Raw genomic sequence first — 18,216 nt, 5'->3', positions numbered from 1 at the left:
TACACTATTTTCTGCCTCATGTTTCTAACATCATACTCTTCCTTTGAGAACTGAATGCCCTCAACTGACTTTTTAATGCAATCCATTTGAAAGTATAAACGCACAAACACACACACACACGCACGCACGCACACAAACTGTGCAATGGTTTATATTTCAAAGAAGGTAGTATTTAATATCAGCTTTTTCAATGACTCCAACAATATTCTTTGCAAAACTCTATTTCACAAGAGCTTGAAAACCCTCATGAAATGAACGCTTGTCAGAAATGATTTTATAAACTTGAGTAATTAGCAACCTAGGTGCTGTCTCATCATATGGCATCACTTTGTGTCAACAATCATCCTTTCTGATCATGAAAGCTGAAATAATCATTTATTTGCCTCTAGTATCATGTAGATCTATGACATTATCTGAGTGTTTGGTAATGAACCTGAATATAGTGCAGTGCTTTTCTTCAGATCTCTGAATATTTCAAAAGACAGAATCTTTTGTCTCTCTGGAAATGTGCCACATTTGTAATGCAATTTATATCTTTGGAAGAGATGCCTGCAGGGATGCAAGCACACAGCAGCCATGATTTCGGGTAAGCCAAGACAGGTCTTGAGACCCTGAAATCATCCCATGTAGTGGCTCAAAGAATCATGAAAGTTTAGACCTAACGCTATATTTCTAATTTCTGAAACAAAGGCTCTCTTACTTCTATGTTCCAGTTATCAGAAGACATTTGGGTAGTAGTTAATTGGTAAAAGTCTGTCAGTGCTGAAGGTGAAGCAGTAAGGAGCTCAGTTTTCATCAATGCTGAATGTGTGACGTCTCACACATAATATTTAAGTCAGTAACTTAAACTTCCTTGTATATTTAATGTGAGATAAGCTACTAACACAGCAGTTTGAAGTATTTAGGTAACTATATTTGAATTAAGTTTGAATGAACAGCAACATATTTCTTCTAGTAACATTAATAAAAAAGATAGCTATGTACATGATATTGTCCCTATTCATCACTAATAAAAATTGACACACGATATTTGAGTTTTATTTTTAATATCAGACACTGGATTATACGGATGGTGTGAATTATTGAAAGATTCAAACAATTGTAAACAGTGCAGTATTAAAAATACACTCTCCTATAACCATGATGAAATCTTTTTAAGGCAAGTTAAATAATATTTCTCAGACTTTGGGCATTTTCTTTACTATCCTGGTGGAAGAAAAAAACAAAAGCATAGTTTTCTGGAAGAATTGATGCCTCCCCAGCTCTTTAAACATTGAGCTAAGTACATGAGTTATTGAGGTGAAATAAGTTGCTTTCAACAGTTGTTAATATATCATTAATAATCATACATGCAATAAATAACAACACATGAGTTATTTCCTAAGAGATATAGGACTGCAAATTGCAGTAACAAATCACAGCGTGTGTAAAGAATGCTCATTACTCTAGTGTGTACAGAAGCTGTTTTAACAACTGTATTCTTTATGGTGAAGCTCACCCTAATTAGCCTTGCAGATTCCTTAGGGAATGTGTGCGGAATGTTTGACATTGTGATGCTGGAGCTAAAGTGGGGGAGGAGGATATCATTTCTGCACCAAGAAAGCACCAGGCCACTAGCCTGGTTTTCTATTCAGTCACTTGTTTTAATGTATGCATTGTAGTGAAAGTAAATAGCCTTTTCAAATAAGTAGATAATAAGGGTGTTTGGAATTAAATGACTAATTAAATCAATATTAAACATGAAAGCTAGACGGTAATGTGGACTAACATTTTTTTTTTCCTCTGTGGTGCCCCTTCCAGTATAAAAGGTGCATAAACCAACTGCATGTCTGTAAGTGCTTGAACACCAAGATTTGTAGCCACAAATGCACAAATGTAAGAGGAAAACACTTCCTAGTCTCTTTTGTATTTGAAAGCTTAGTGGACCGTGTATTTTTTTTTTAAATAAGAAAAGAGAAAAAACAAGGTTGAAGCACACAAAAAAGCAGCATGGTTTTTTTTTTTCCTTTCTATGAAACATTATATGCGGATTCTGCTGCTCTGTTAGCTTATAGCTTGTTACTAAATCAGACCTTTCCTGCAGTGAAAAAAATTGCATCTTTTCGTTGTAAGCCTTGACAGCTTAAAGTTTAATGGAGGCAGTTTTTTTTAAGGTATATAATGGGTTGACACCATGGAAGGCTGCTGAGAGCTCACAAACTCAGAAATAGCATGAAATGCAATAAGAACAAGCTCTTGCTGATTTTTTTAAAATCATAATTTTCTATTCTTGATAGAGAAAGCAAGTGAAGAAAACAGCTTATTGTTTTCATAAAGTAAGTTGTTTGTCTCATCCCAATCAAATGATTCTCTTCTACACTGGAAAAGTTTCAGAATGGGGATTTGTTCAGAAGGTAAGAGTAGGGTTATACAGCCATCAATACAGACAGAATAGATATCTGCCTGAAAGTAAGAGTAAGTAAAATACGAATTGCCAAGATGAGAACTCAACGAAAGGGATAGATTTTATCTCTTTCGGAAAGAAGAGGTACACAAGGGTAAACCATCACTGGCTGACAACATCGCCCTCCTTGACATCCAGAGGTCATGCTTGGTTACATTTCAATTTGCAGATTCCAGAATACCATCTCCAGATAACACCTGTTCAGGGATACTGCTGAGGAGGGTTCAGAGATTACACCTGTAGCCGGCTGTAAAACAATCTTGACAGTTGGCACCAAGATTCCTTTTTGAGAGATAATACTTTGGTTTATCTTGGTTTGGTTCTTCTTGGTTTAGGATAATTCTTTGAGAAAGGCTTAGAATGATAGGGTAGCCTGGGGTGATAAGTCAAACTTTAAGGGAATATGTTGGCTACAGATAAGAAAACAAAAAGGTGGGTAACTACTTTACATAAAAATAAATAGGAACATGAGGGGCTGAGAAAAGAGGGGAGTAGAGGGAAGAGAGGAGAGAAGAGAATTCAAAAGTATAGCACGACACAAAGTTTTTCTTCTTTTATGAACAAAGCTGTATACTATTTAACTTTAATTTCTTTGGAAGGTTACAGTATAAAGGCTGTTTCTCTACAACATTCAGGAAAATCAGACATAATACACATGAAACAACAAGGAAGGGAGAAATGAATGAATAGGTTCCTTGAATGAACTGATCTGGAACAAAGAGGAGAAAACATCCATAGACGTGATGGATAGTAACATGGCGCATTAGCAAGTGAGAACTAGAGTGAGAAGTAGCTCTGGAAAGGAAGACACGAGAAGGTAGAAAAATATCTGGAGGTGAGCCAGAAGGAATTTGTTTTCAACAGGCTTACTTTACATTTCCTTTGGAGAAAAGTATTTACTTTTATCTGAGAGTCTTATATTATTCCATTATACTTTCTGAGACCTTTCTCAGTATTCCATTAAGTTCAGTGCAAGTGTGACACCCTATGCAGTGGCAAAATTTATGGTCATGGAAATGTTAATGATGTTAATTAATTTTTATATTGGTTTTGGTAATAAAAAGAAATGCTAGTTCTCTGATTGCTCTCTATGGAACAGTTCAGGTTGTGCCCAAGAGTTGAAATAAGCAGATTTAAAACACTAGTCATCATAGAATTTTTTTTAAATAAATTGGAAAAAGCAAATGGGGAAACTAAGATTTACAATAGAAGGTAATCTGAATACATTATAATTTTCTAAGCATATACTCGCAGTATTGTCAAAGACTTCTAATTAATTTATTTAATAAAACTTTATTGAGAACTTACTGTGAACCAAACAGTATTCTAAATGCATAGTAGGTACTCAGGGTTCTAGACTTCGATTACCTAAAATTTGAATTTTCAAACTTAAACCATATTTCTATTATCTCCTTTTAAACTACCTATGACAAAATCTGATATGTTAAAGTTTGAGTGTAACTTCTCACATATTTTTAAAACTCAAGTAAATCAAGTAGATGTAAATCAAATCCTAAACTACATTTTGATTTAGGATTTAAGCTTTTCAGTGCTTATCTGTATCAATGAATGCTGAAGTTTGACATTTAAAACCTAGTTCAGTATCTTTTAAAATGATCATAATACTAAAAGAAATTTTGAGGGACCCCCTAGGCCTTTAATTTATGATATGCAAATGTAAATTGATAGAACACAAGAATGTACTGAGCACCTGTAGTGTTCAAAGTACTCTACTAGCACTGGATATGATAGAGTGTTGAAAAAGACAGGGACTTCTATCTTAAAGGTGTCCAGACATGTGTAGAGTAAGGCAGCAGGTAAGAGTCATGGCACATCTATAGGGAAAAGCAGGTACTTCATGAAGATGTTGAACCCAATTAATTTGGCAGTGGTATGCAGGAAATTGAGATGAGGTGGTTTATTTATTTATTTATGAAGGATTTCTAGTGACATAAATAGTGGCACAGATTCTTCCCACTTTTGGTGTAATCTATTTTGATGTGATTCTACACAGAGTCAACAGCCAACCAAATATTCATATTCAACCAAAATTTTACTACTTTTCAAAAGCACCCGATCTTTTGGGGATTAGGAGTGTGTCTTCCACTAGCATGAAGAACAGCTGATCAGAGAGCAAGCCCTTCTTTAAAAACTTGTTATTACTATTTAAAACATTTAATAAGAGATAACTAGGCATGATTAAAATAGGACACTAAAGCCACCATTCTAGGGTGTGTCTAGGTGTCAGTGATTGTGCTAATAAACACATTGGGTGAATTATCATATTTAATCTTCTAAACCACCCCTGGAGGCAAGCATGTTATTATTCCTATTTTATGGATTTGGAAGTCTAAGGCTTTGATAAAGAAGTTGAAAGAGATCAGCTTGTAACTATAACATATATTGTACCTCAAATGGACAGATGGGTTATGGAATATTATGTTGTGTGAACTCTAAATTAAAAGCCTTCTACTTGGTACTATTTTAGTCAGGCCTTTAGTATGTTCCATTTTGAGGGCAAAAAATAAATAAATAAGCAGAATGAATATAGGGAAACCAGAGATGGTTTTGAGAGGAAGAACAAAGTGATTAAGATGGCAGAAAATATTTCCTATGAGAAACAGCAGGACTATGAGTCAGAATTAACATGTTTTAGTCCTGTTTTTATTACTTGTTGGCTGTGTGACTTTGGGACACATTATTTATCTTTTTGGATCTTAATTTCACATTTATAAAACAAGGTACTGTTAGAGGTCTCTTAGAGTAAATGTAAAAGTTAATGAAGAACAGTATTCCCCTAGGCATATTGAGGTGGGAAGGGAATGTTCTTTTTTTGTTGTTTTTGTTTTGTTTTGTTTTTATTAGTTATCTTTTTATTTTACACAGGAACTAGCATTTTTATCTCAAAGCCAGATAAATGTCTTACATTTTCAAGTAATGAATAATGAAAGTATTTCTTAAGAATCAGCACTAACATTTAAAAACAATTTTTTTTTTACATCTTTAATGGAGTATAATTGCTTTACAATGTTGTGTTAGTTTCTGCTGTACAACAAAGTAAATCAGCTGTATGTATACATATACCCCCATATCTCCTCCCTCTTGCACTTCCCTCCACCCTCCCTATACCACCCTTCTAGGTGGTCACAAAGCACCGAGCTGATCTCCCTGTGCTATACAGCTCCTTCCCACTAGCTAGCTATTTTACACTGAAGTAAGTAAAAAAGAGAAAAACAAATACTGTATGCTAACACATATATATGGAATCTAAAAAATAAGAGAAAAAAGAAAAGGTTCTGATGAACCTAGGGGCAGGACAGGAATAAATACACAGACATAGGGAATGGATTTGAGGACACGCGGTGGGCCGGGGTGGGGTGGGGGGGTAAGCTGGGACAAAGTGAGAGAGTAGCATGGACATATATACACTACCAAATCTGAAAAAGGGAATGTTTTCTGCTAAGGGAATGATGTATATGAAGAGATTAGAGAAAAAGGCAGACATGGAGCATTAGGGAACTTCAAGTGCATAATTTGCTATGGCAGGAGTAAGTGGCGAAAGTTGAGCAGTTTTGAGAAGTGAAGATGACAAGTTAGCACTTAAGAAGATAAGCTATATGTATTAGTGGTTAAGAGCATGGACTCAGGAACCAGATTATCTGGACTCAGATTCTCCTTTACTGTTTCTTTATTGAATGATGTTGGGTAAGTCACTGAATATCTCAAATTCCATATCTTTATCTGTAAAATGGATGCAATAATGATAATGGTCCTACCTCTAGCAGTATTGTGAGGATTAAATAAGTCAGTTCTGTTAAGAGGCTATCACTCAAAAGCTGAAAAAGCTACATTTATGCTTCGTAAGCAAAGGAGAATGGTTCTTATAAAACAGTCTCTCTGAACAAACTATTATGGGTTTGAGGAAGTATGGAGCTCTGGGATTGGCATACTTTTAGAAGCTGGAGTATTTAGCCTTGGAAGAGTGGCTACTACAGTGTGGTTCTTACTGCATGGCTGATTCTAAGAAGCTTGGTCACTGAAATGAGGCTGTTACTGATTGGGAGTGTCAGTGTTCAGCTGGCTTTCAAAAATGTGACTACTGATAGATTAGTATCTAATATAAGTGCCTAATAGATTAGGATGGGCTCCAAATTGGTTCTAGGGGTTACTTGTACTATGACCAAAGAACAACTAGCCTTTTCCTTTTTGAATATAGACTATGGGATAATCATTTTATTCTCAATTCATTTTAATAGAGTAGCACCTCTGCATAATGGGTTATATATTTCTATTTATTTATTATTTGACTGGATTGAGAACTTCATTTTTCATGTAATCGTAAAGAGGATTGTTGTTGCTTTTTTTCCCTGAAAGAAATGGAGATTATCTACTAAAAGATTTTTAGCAGTGGAATGACATGATAAATTTGTCTTTAAAAAACGAAAACATCTCTAGCAGTATAGACGTCAATGAAAAAAATATATGCATAAAAACTATTTCTCTGGGTTTATGTGTGTCAGGATTGTTGATCTCAGATGTATTTTCTCTAGAGTCATAGTGGTAAAAAATGAGGAAAAGCAACAGAAATAAAAGTTACTTTATATAGCCTCATGGCAGAAACACCGCCCTCACCAATTTTTACCAATAAAAATAATTCACTTTGGAAGTTCCAAGGGATTTTCACATGCAGGGGGTAAAAGGGAAATCAACTAATGCTGTAATCTAAATTAAATGAAAATTCATTTTACAAATTATCAGTGAATTTGAAACAGGTGTTCCCTTCCTACTTAGGGAGGTAAGAAGTGAGAAAACTGCCACAAATTTGTGATTGATTTAAAGTGTTCTTAAAGTGAAGAAAAAGTTCATTCTCAGTGCTTTACTTCTAAGTTTCCCTCTGAACAAGTCCTGTTCAACAAAGAGAATTTACAGAATATCAGAAAGAAAAGCAATAACCAGGAAAGAGATGTGTCATTTATAATATTTTGGTCTGCCAATATGGTTGGCTAAATATCCAGGGAATTGCGATGCTACTGGTTCCAAAAGAAAATGGTGATTTATTAGTTGGCGCCACTCAAATAATGGTGTCTCTAGTCTCTGTGTGATTTTGGAAATGCCCAATTCCCCCCCTAAAAGGAATACAGAGATTAAAAATCCAGGACAGCTACAGGAAGCCTTCTCAGAGGGCTCTCATTCTACTGCCAAAAAAGGGGAGCACAGAAAAAAAATATGTTACACCAATCTGTTGGTAGGAATCTGTCTTCACAAAACTCAGCTGTTTTTGCGTTAACTGTAAGAACGCCCATGAGGTTTGAATAAAAGCAGATGTTCCTCTTTTATACTGACCTCAGAAGAGATTCAAGGGATCAATGTGTTCTTAAAAATCTCCAACTGACCTCTTATAATAACACAGTTTGAGGTATAACTCTCTAAAAAAGGATCACTGGCATATAACTTTATTTTTTTTGCAGCATTGCACTTCTGTAAGCATGATGTTGCATGGTATTCCTGATGCTGTCATGATAGCGTGAAGAACAGCTAATCTGAGTAGAAGCATTGCATGAAAGTGAAACATACCTAAAGTACAATTCTGACTGAAATAAATAAACCTGGACCCAGTAAATCACGTTTGCAACATCAAATAAATTCTGTAGTTGCTACACAATTTGTATTTCCTCCCCACAAATCAAGCTTGTTTAAATTTATGTGTCTTCTAAGTCCATCCTGTGTACTTTCCAACAGAAGGCAACCATGTCAGCCAGGGAAAGTAAAACTTAAAAGGAATTAATGGAGTATTGGTGATTTGGAATAACTTTATATTGAAACATGACACAGTATGGGCAAGCACTTTGCCTTTAAACTAGAAATGTACTCGAAGAATCTCCATGAGTGGGAACAAACAGTGCTGAAAATAAGAAAGGATGGGTGCTTCATTTTGAATCCACCATAACCAGTACCTTTGGATGGGATCTAAGATAGATCCATCATATCCAAAATTCCAGTTGATCATCAAATATGTACTGAATGCACTGTTCAGTATCACAGAAGAGTGGTATCAGAGTAGGCAAGTAGTTGTTAAGACAGAGGATAAAGTTCACAGTCCTTAATAGGCCTCCAGGACTGACCCCTACTTATCTCTGTAGCATCATGTATCACTAACCGTTCACATTCAAATTTGAAATGCCAGCAATCCCAGACAACATCTCTTGGGAATATTTCCCTTTCTCTTCCCTGCATTGCCTTCTATTTATTCTCATTTTAGTTACCTAGAGTAGTCACCCCTGGCATACTCCCATACTTCCAACCTCTAGGTTACATGGCTCTACTGTAGACTATGACTACTTTGTAATTTCCTCATTATAACATTTATCCAACAGTTAGAAATTTTCATATTGCATAACTATTTCCCCCATGAGGCTATAACCCTGTGAAGAACAGGAACATTAACTTTCTTGTTCACACTGTGTCAAAGCTTTGGTCCTATGCCTGGCACATGGTGAGTACCCTACCCTAAATATTTCTTGATTGAATAAAGGCTTGTATTTAAAGCATAGGTAAGTTGATCAAGTGCTTTACAAATAAGATATCCCTAGGTAGACATTGCCTCATTCACTACGTCTGTAGGTCATTTGAGTTTTGGCCTGGTTCTTAATATAATGGTTCAAGAAGACCAAGAGTTGGGAGACTCCATTTTTTTTTTCTGAGCATCCCACTTAGATTATTTCAAAGAATCCTGAGGCAGCCATTCAGTCTACGATATATATATTAACGTTGATGTTAGAGTCCCATGAGCAGTCAAACTGCATTACAATATGATTCATCATTACAAGTTACAACTGTATCTCTGGCCAAATTGTGTCCACAGAAAACCATAATCACAAGCAAATAATGAGATGGTTTTATAAGCCATATTAAAATATAAGCCTTGTTTTTTCATAGAGTAATATGAGTATTAGAGCTATTTCGATCATGTGCCTTTTATAGAGATCTCATTTAATGATGTGTCAAAATGTCTCTTATAGAAACTAGTAAAGCAAGTTTAGTTTTCTAATGATGTACAGTCAGTTAAATGTGTTGACTCACTTCATGAATCCTATGTCATTCGGTAATCTCTCTGTATCTGGATGAAGTTTGGAAACCATAGCTTTAGACAAAAGCTTCCACTTTATTTTGATTTGAGGAAATATGACCTTGTCTGGAAATACATAATTTTCAAAAGTACAAATATGGAAATGCTTTATTCCGATTTTCTGGAAGGAATAATGATTTTTTTAAAGCGTGTGTCTGTGTGTGTGTGTGTGTGTGTGTGTGTGTGTGTGTGTTTAAGTAGATGATAATGAATGTAAATCATTCTACAAAACAATGTGAGCTTATTTTCACATTTGTTTGGGATTAAACTGCATCCATAAACTGCTTCCACATGTATGCTAATTAACTCTGCAGCAGTACCAACTACTCTACTTTGAGGATTATAGACAAAAGCTTTGTGAAATCCTACCTTTTCAGTTCAACATTTATCGCCATATTTCTGGTCACCAGGGCTCAGTTGTGAGTAAGTCTATTTTGGGGTCTCTTTTGGCTCAGGGCATTGGTAAAAGGATATGGAATCTTTCTCCTGTAGATAAAAAGATTGAACACAAACCAGCCTGATGTAAACCCACAGCTATTATTATTTGATAGCTGTCAGTAGTGAAAATAAAATGAATTAGTGGTTTTCTAGAAAATAAATCTTAAGACTAAAAAAAGTCATACTTTCATTGGTATTAATTGCTAGAGGCTCCAAGAAGCCGGAGATTAAGTAGGCATTTAACAACATGCACACCTCTAGGACTGGAAATTCTAGGCCACACATTAGCTATATTATTTTGATGGCTTCAGGAGGTTGTTATGTGCCTAAGCCCTATTTGGAAGGGCTTGTTTGTATTTGATGCTTATTTGTAACTGCAGAAGAGTAAAATGAAAATGAATAACAGTGTTTTTTTGTGAATGTGTGTTTGTTGTGTGCGTGTGGGAGAGGAGAGAGAGAGACCCATGTTTTAAATATAGGCATTATTTATTATCACAAATTGGCAGATAAATTGATTCTAATGTTTATTGTAAGAATCATCATTTTCTCATTGTGTTAGTGCTTTGTTTCATTTTGTTTTGGAGTAAGTATGTAAATAAAAATTTTAAGAATTATAAGAGTACCTAGTTATACTTTGATGGAAATATAGATCAGATCCCTCAAGATAGCAGTTTCTTTCATAGTTTACATCATTTTTGTATAGTTTTTGTAGTGATGTAGATAATAATTATAAGCAAATAATGCAAATGATACTAACCTATAGCTTTCAAGTTTCTCAGACTAAAGCAGTACCCCAGAATTCCCGTCATTGTTTCATTCTTTCATCCATACATACGTTCAGTAAGAAATTACTGAACACCAACTCCATACCAGATACCATGCTAGGCACTGGTTCTACACAGACATGCATAAATAAAGGTAATGTGTTACTTTGTTTTACAGAGCTTTCAGCATAGTATATGTGTGTATGTATGTGTATGTAATTAAAAATTGTGAAAATTTTTGTGAAGGAAATTAAAAGGATCTATGAGAGGATTAAGAGGAATTTGCCTAATTTAGACTGAGGGCCAGATAAGGCCTCTGAACATTTGCACTATTGAACTTGAATGTCTCACCATGTTAATGATATTTACTTGGTTTAGCTGATATTTAACCAAGAATAGAGAAGAATGTTTTATCCTCAAATGTGCACATTCAGAATGGCTTTGGGTATCTCTTTCTGTAGTATATTGTCCACTGGCTCCCAAAACAATTGAATCAGAATACTATGGGAGGGGAAAAAATGAAAAAGACAAGTTGTCTAGAGTGACTAGCTCTTCGTGTCACCCTCCCTTCCTCAAACATCCCCTATACACTCACTCTGATTAGCTTTCTCACAGTCATTAGAAACATGGAGATACTGTTACACAATTCTAAAGTTAACCTACTTGGAACAGGGAATAATTTAAAAATGGAATTTAACCTCCAAATATATACTTAAGGGTTTTGTGTTTTTTTAAATTGATGTTAATGGGATTATCAGGTTAAAATTGGCCCAGTTAATTCTCTGTTCCAATGCACAATTCCTTACATCATTATTTTTTTGATCTACAGAAATACTATTTACACATGAAAATATTACATTGTGTCAGTTACACATTTTGATGACAAAAGTAAGTTGGAGAATTGAACATTTGTAGATTGTAATAACCTAGAAAAAAGAATCTTTCTTGTTTTATCTCAGTTACTTTTACATTTAAACAGATTTCCTCTTTTGGTGTGAAAAGAATCTTCCAAAATTACTGCTCCATCTCTATGTTGCACAATATTGTAAAATGAATAAGTATCATATTATTGTGTTTAATAAATATTTTGGATTGAGATAAATGGAGGACTCTTGAGCCAAATTTCAGTCCTTGTGAGTTTCTGCACTTTATAAAATTATATACACCTATAGAACTAATATGATGAAGGAAGAAAATCGGGGTCACAATAGCTATCATCCACACTAGAAAGAAAAGACATTTATCTTATCAGCTCATAAAGATCCACTGAAATAGGTTTGAAAGGATCTGAAGCTGCTGACAAAACCACAACACTGGGCCCAATTAACAATACTCATTTTTAATTAACAGTTGCTGACTCTTTGCCATTGAAATATTCACGCTCTAGGTGCGAAATGGCAACCCCCATTTGTCATATCTGTCAAAATTAATTTTGAAATCCCATGGTCTTCCTTCCACAGGATAAAAGTGAATAACTAGAGCATACTTCCTACCTGCCAAAGTTCAGTTCCAGGACAAAGACTAGGTAAACAGAACCTAAAAAACTGGTTGGGTCCGCATTAGTAGTATAATTCGTGTAAATTATTTTCATAGCATTTCTAATGCTGCAAACTATGCCAATATTTATTTATTCCATACTTTGAGATAGGGTATAAGTGGCATTTTAAAGTTCTTATCCATAATTCTTTTTCACTTTATCATTCAAAAAAATGTATTAAGCATCTAACATATGTTAGCTACTAACCTAGGCACATCTTTCAGTCCTGAGGCCACAAACATGAATAAGACAATGTGTTCTGGAGTTCATCACAATCTAATAAAGAAGGGAAAATTGCCAAATTTCTGTATATGTGAATATTAGGAATGAAAATATGATCTCTTTGCAAAGATGTAAAAGTGTACCACCATCAGTGATAGCATGGTTGGGAAGGAAGTTAAAGTAAGGCTAAAGAGCATGCAAGCTGCCTAAACCTGGGTAAGACCGTTTTTTGCAAATGAACATAAAAAGTTCATTTGGATTCAATAATAACGTTAGAATTGGAATCACTTGTATTTATTGAGCATTTAATATAGTTTTTTGTAAAAAGCACTTAACATATCATGTTCTACTTACCTCATTTGCTCCTTCCAATAATCTTATGAAGTAGATAGTATTATTTTTGTTGTATAAAGATAGTATTATTTTTGTTGTATAAATGAAAAAATAATTTCAAAGACCTAATTGACCATCCTAAAGTTGCAGAGTTGGTAGTACTAGAATGACCAAATGACACATCAGTTTATGAACTCATTTTTTGAGGGATAACTATATGCTCTGAGATATTGGTGATTGAAAATATAGAGATATAGTAAAAAAAAAAAAAATGCCCTGGCCACAAAGCATTTACTTCTGGCAGAGGTGGGAGGTATGTATATACGAAACTATTATAAAAAGGGGAAAATACAATATACACATCATACCATGTACCAGGGGAGCACAGTTAAAAGAGTGAGTGCTAAATTCTTGCTGTGGAGTGGGAAAGTATTCAAGAGAAAATGACATTTTCTGATCTGTTTCATGACTTTCTTCCCCAAGTGTCTGCTTTCTTTGTCCATTCTGTGTAAAACACAGTTATCATTAGAGAAGAAAAAAAGATCTAAAAACATTGCATTGTTCCAGTGCTCAAGAAGCTTATATTCTAATTAAAGAACAAAATAATACCACCTTTGGAGCAACAGAAGAGGAGTGGAGTTTTCAAAGTTGTAACGGTGGCCTAGGTCTCCAGCTAAACAAAAGGGAGAATCAACAGTGGAACATGGAAGGGTTATTGCAATCCTCTACCACTGGGGAATTAACTACAGCTAAAAGGAAAACTAAGCTGGGTGTATCAGGGGTAAAAGCAAAATGGAGGAGGTGAAGTTCAACAAAAGGTACCTTGAAATACGCTGCTTTGTTTAAAGCACTGTACTGTTTCATGTGGGCGGAAAGATGAACAAGATAAAATCCCTGTAAGATTTAATTGAGATTAGATCTATTGTTAACCAAACTCTGACACAGAAGCACAGATACACTACTCACTCAGAAATTTGAATTTAATGAAGAAGGCATATATTAATAATTAATTTAGCAATAACTCTTTTTCCTTCATTTTATATGTTGTTAAAATGTTAGTAAATGCAGGTAGACAAAAGGAGAAAAAAAATCATGTTTTCAGTGTTAATGAAATACACACACACAAACACTTTAGTGGGATTATACTGTATATGATTTAACACAAATATTTTCATCTTATAGGCCACTAATATCATCTAGGGTTTTATTTTGAATGGCTACCTATTATTCACTATATCTTTGCACTACTTATTTAATCAGTCAGTCCTTTTAAGTACTTCCAATTTTTCACTATTGTAAACAATAGTATTCTTATAGATAAATCTATCATATTTTCATGATTGTTTCCTTATGACAGATTTCTGGAAATACAACTATTAGATCAATGCATAATAAATATTTTAACACTTTTGATATGTGATCAATCCTCAGTTTAAAAATGTACTGATTTATACCTTTTGATATTGTGAAAACTTATTTTCTCCAGCCATATGTGTGTGTGTGTGTGTGTGTGTGTGTGTGTGTGTGTGTGTATTCCATTGTTTTAATTTGCATTTATTAATTGTTGGTGATGTGGGATATTTTCCTTTGTATTTCCTCTTTTCATTAATATTCGGTGTTCTTCCTTAGCCCGGGTACTTACTGGTGACTTTTTCTTGATTTGTGAGAGATATTTACATATTAATTCTGTTGATTCATTGCCCTCAGATATGCTACAATTAAGAGGGGGCTTTTTACTTTGTATTTTTATGTAGTTGGATCCAACAATCTTTTCCTTCACACTTTCTGTTAAAGTGGTGTCATGTATAAAATGTTTCCATTCAAATTATATAATTAACATCTGTATTTATTCTTGTGTTTTTATTTAGATCTTTGGTTCATCTAGAATTTTGATGTATGGTGTGACATAAGAATCCAATTTTATTTTTTACTAATGGTTAACAATTTTCCCATTGCTAGTGAATTCTTTCTCCACTGATTTGGCATACAATATTTATTATATCCTCAATTATTAAATATATTTTTATCTGTTTCTGATCTTTCTCATCTTTACCATTGATCTATTTCTGCTTTATTCTTTTATTTATTAAGTCTTTAAAGTAATTTTTACATATGCCATAATGTTACTTCTCAAATATTTCACATCTAGTCTCTCACGTATATTATCCAGAACATCTTTTGAACAGTTTTGTCAGATATGAAAAAACAAACTTTCTGATATTTTCTTTATGATTGTATTAAATTCATAGATTCATTTGGAAAGAGTTGACATCTTCACTATTTAGCCTTTTTATCTAGGTATGTAGTTTCACTTGCAACTCATCCAGGTTTTTTCTGTATTTCTTGGGAAATTAACAACTTTTGGTCCCAGAAGAACTTGTATTAGAGAAATCCTAGTATGCTATTATGCAGGACTGCAAAAACTGCTAAAATATCCCTGAATGAATTACACAAAGGCTAATTCAATCTTGGAAATGTTTACATCTTCTTCTTTGAAGAGAAAATATTGGCTGTTAGGATATTGCCAAGTTAAACACTATCTAGGGACATAACATTGATGGTAACCAAATAATTTTTACCACTTGTATTTTTTATCAATCATCTTCTTTTTTCTCTAAGTAAATGCAATTTGATGAAATATATGCTGTGAAATTTCCTTGTTAAACCATAAAACCAATTGGAAAAACAAAAGTGCTCAAAATGAAAGCCACATCTGATACATAGAAAGAAAAAATATTTCAAAATATCAAAATGGTAAAGTTTGATGTCTGAATTAGATGTGTGCATGGGTGAACCATGAACCCCTGGTCACCATCAAGGCCAGCACTAAGTGTAAAGGAAGGTAACCAAATTAGGTGCTCATCATGTGGTTTAAAACAGGCCAAGAATGAATATTTAGAATAGTTCACAGATATAAGGAAAGGGCCCAGGAGCCCTGAAATGAAGAACAGGCTAGGAATGTGATTGAATGGAGAATTTTCTAGATATAGCTGAGGGAACTATATAAGGATATATTCTAAGTACTAGTATTGGAAAACTTCTCTTATTGGGCCATACTATACAGAGAAAACTCATGGAAGTTAAAATAATAGAATTTTACAATTTTTTTCCCTGTGGAAGTTCCTAGCAGCAATAATTATTTTGTGGTTTTTTTGATAGTGGCATATGAAGACATGACTATAGACTTTTGAGTTGCTTCTCTTTAATAGGATGGATTTTTCTGAGCCATATGAAACTCACACCATATACCATATGGCCAAAAACATGCATAAGCAATGCAAAAAAAGGGAATTAAAAAATTTTGCCCAAGACATATAAAGAAGGAGGGAAGTGTGACCCATACAAAGATAAAGAAAAGCAGGTAATAGAAACTGTCTTTGAGAGGGCTGAGGTGTTGGACATAGAAGACTTCAAAACAATATTATAGATAGGTTCAAAGGACTAAAGAATATTATGTTTAAAGAATTAAAGAAAGATATGATGACAGTGTTTTATGAAGTAGGGAATATCCATAAAAAGACAGAAATTATTTTTAAATGGTAAGGCTGGAATTAAAACATACAAAAACTGAAATTGAAAAAAATTACTAAAGGGATTCAATTGTAGATTTTAGCTGACAACAGAACGAATCAATGAACTTAAATACAGAATGAAGTGTACCATCACAAATAACAAGAGCATCAGAGGACAGCGGAAAGAGAAAGAAGTAGAAAAAATATTTGAAGAAATAATGACTAAATATTGGACAGATTGAATGAGAAACATTAAACATCCAAGATGCTATATGAACTCCGAGTAGTATATATATAAAGAGATCAATACACAGACACATCATAGTCAAAATACTGATAGACAAGAACAGAGAGATTTTGGAAGCAATTTGAAAAATTACTCATCACATAGAAGGGAATCTAAGATTAACAGTTGATTTATCATCAGAAATAATGGAGGCAAAAAGACAGTGAGAGGATATATTCAAAGTACTGAACAGAAAACAAACTGTGAATTAAGATTTTATGTGCAGAAAGATTATCTTTCAAAAATGAAGGCAAAATTTGGACATTTCCAGATGAACAAATTTGTTCAAGAATTTGTTGTTAACAGACTCACCTTATAAGAAACACTAAAATAAGTTCTTCAGACTGGCAAGTGACACCAGACAGTAATTTAAATCCCCATGAAAAAACAAGTAACAGTTAATATAACTGTAGGAAATCATAAAAGACAGTATAATTGCATATTTCTTCTCTTTTTTTCTATTAATTGATTTAAAAATCAATTGCATAAAATCATATATATATTATATACAAATATCTATACATAGATATACATATATCTTTATATATATATAAAACACATAGAAATATATTTAACAATAACAGCACAGATGAAGTGGATAGAAACAAATCTATATTGGAATAAGAAAATGACACTACATGGTAACTTGAATCCACAAGAATGAATGAAGAGAATGAAGAGAAATGAAGAGAAACAGAAATGGATAATTTGTGTGTGATACTTTCTTCTCAACTTGAAGAACTTTCTTTAGTATTTTCCTTTAGTATATCTTGTAGTGTGATTTACTGACAGTATACTCACTCAGGTTTTGTTTGAAAATGTCTTTCTTTTGTCTTTCTTTGAATGAGACTTTTGCTAGGTATAGAAATCTATTTTGACAGCCATTTCTTCCTTTTTCTCTCATCATTTCAGAGATGGCATTTCATTAACTTGTGGCTGCATTGTTTCTGAAGAGATGGCAGTCATCTTTTTTGTTGATATTGTTCTCCTGTGTGTAAATATCTTTATTCTCAGTGTATTTTTAAGAACTTTTTTCTCTAAATTTGGTCTTCGGTAATTGGAGTATGATGAAATATAGTTTTATTTGTGCTTATCTTACATCTGTTCACTGGGCATTTAAAATAACTTAGTTGCTCAATTTTTAAGATTATTCTCCTCTTTTGGGAGGACTCTGGTTACACAAATGCTTTGTTGTCCTACATGTTCTTTTCCAGCTCTTAGATTTTTTTAAGCATTTTTCTCTATGTGCTTCAATTTGGGTAATTTCTATTAACCTATTTTCAAGTTCACTGAACTTTCTTCTACTATATTCAGTTTGAAACTAAGCCCCATATCCAATAAATTCTTAATTTCAGATTTAAAAAACAACAATTTCCTCTCTAGAATGTCAGTTTGATCTGTAGAGATTACATTTCTCTACTGAGAAATAGTTTTTTTCCTATCTTTTCTTCTAACTTCTTTAACATATTTATAATAACTTTAAAGTCTATAACTCACTAACTCTAGTATCTGATTCATTTGTGGATCTGCTTCTATGTATTTATTTTTCTCTTGC

At 33.6% G+C, this 18,216-nt stretch overlaps 1 long non-coding RNA gene across 1 annotated transcript in view; it reads left to right on the top strand.

The window, feature by feature from the left end:
• The window catches only part of LOC309622627, a 495,128-nt gene that overhangs the window by 206,542 nt on the left and 270,370 nt on the right, over positions 1-18,216 (top strand). The gene's annotated exons all lie outside the window — the stretch shown is intronic.

This window comes from Balaenoptera borealis, assembly GCF_965194805.1.
Source record: "Balaenoptera borealis genome assembly, chromosome: 2".
Classification (NCBI taxonomy): Eukaryota; Metazoa; Chordata; class Mammalia; order Artiodactyla; family Balaenopteridae; genus Balaenoptera; species Balaenoptera borealis.
This window is presented reverse-complemented; position numbering and strand designations above follow the sequence as displayed.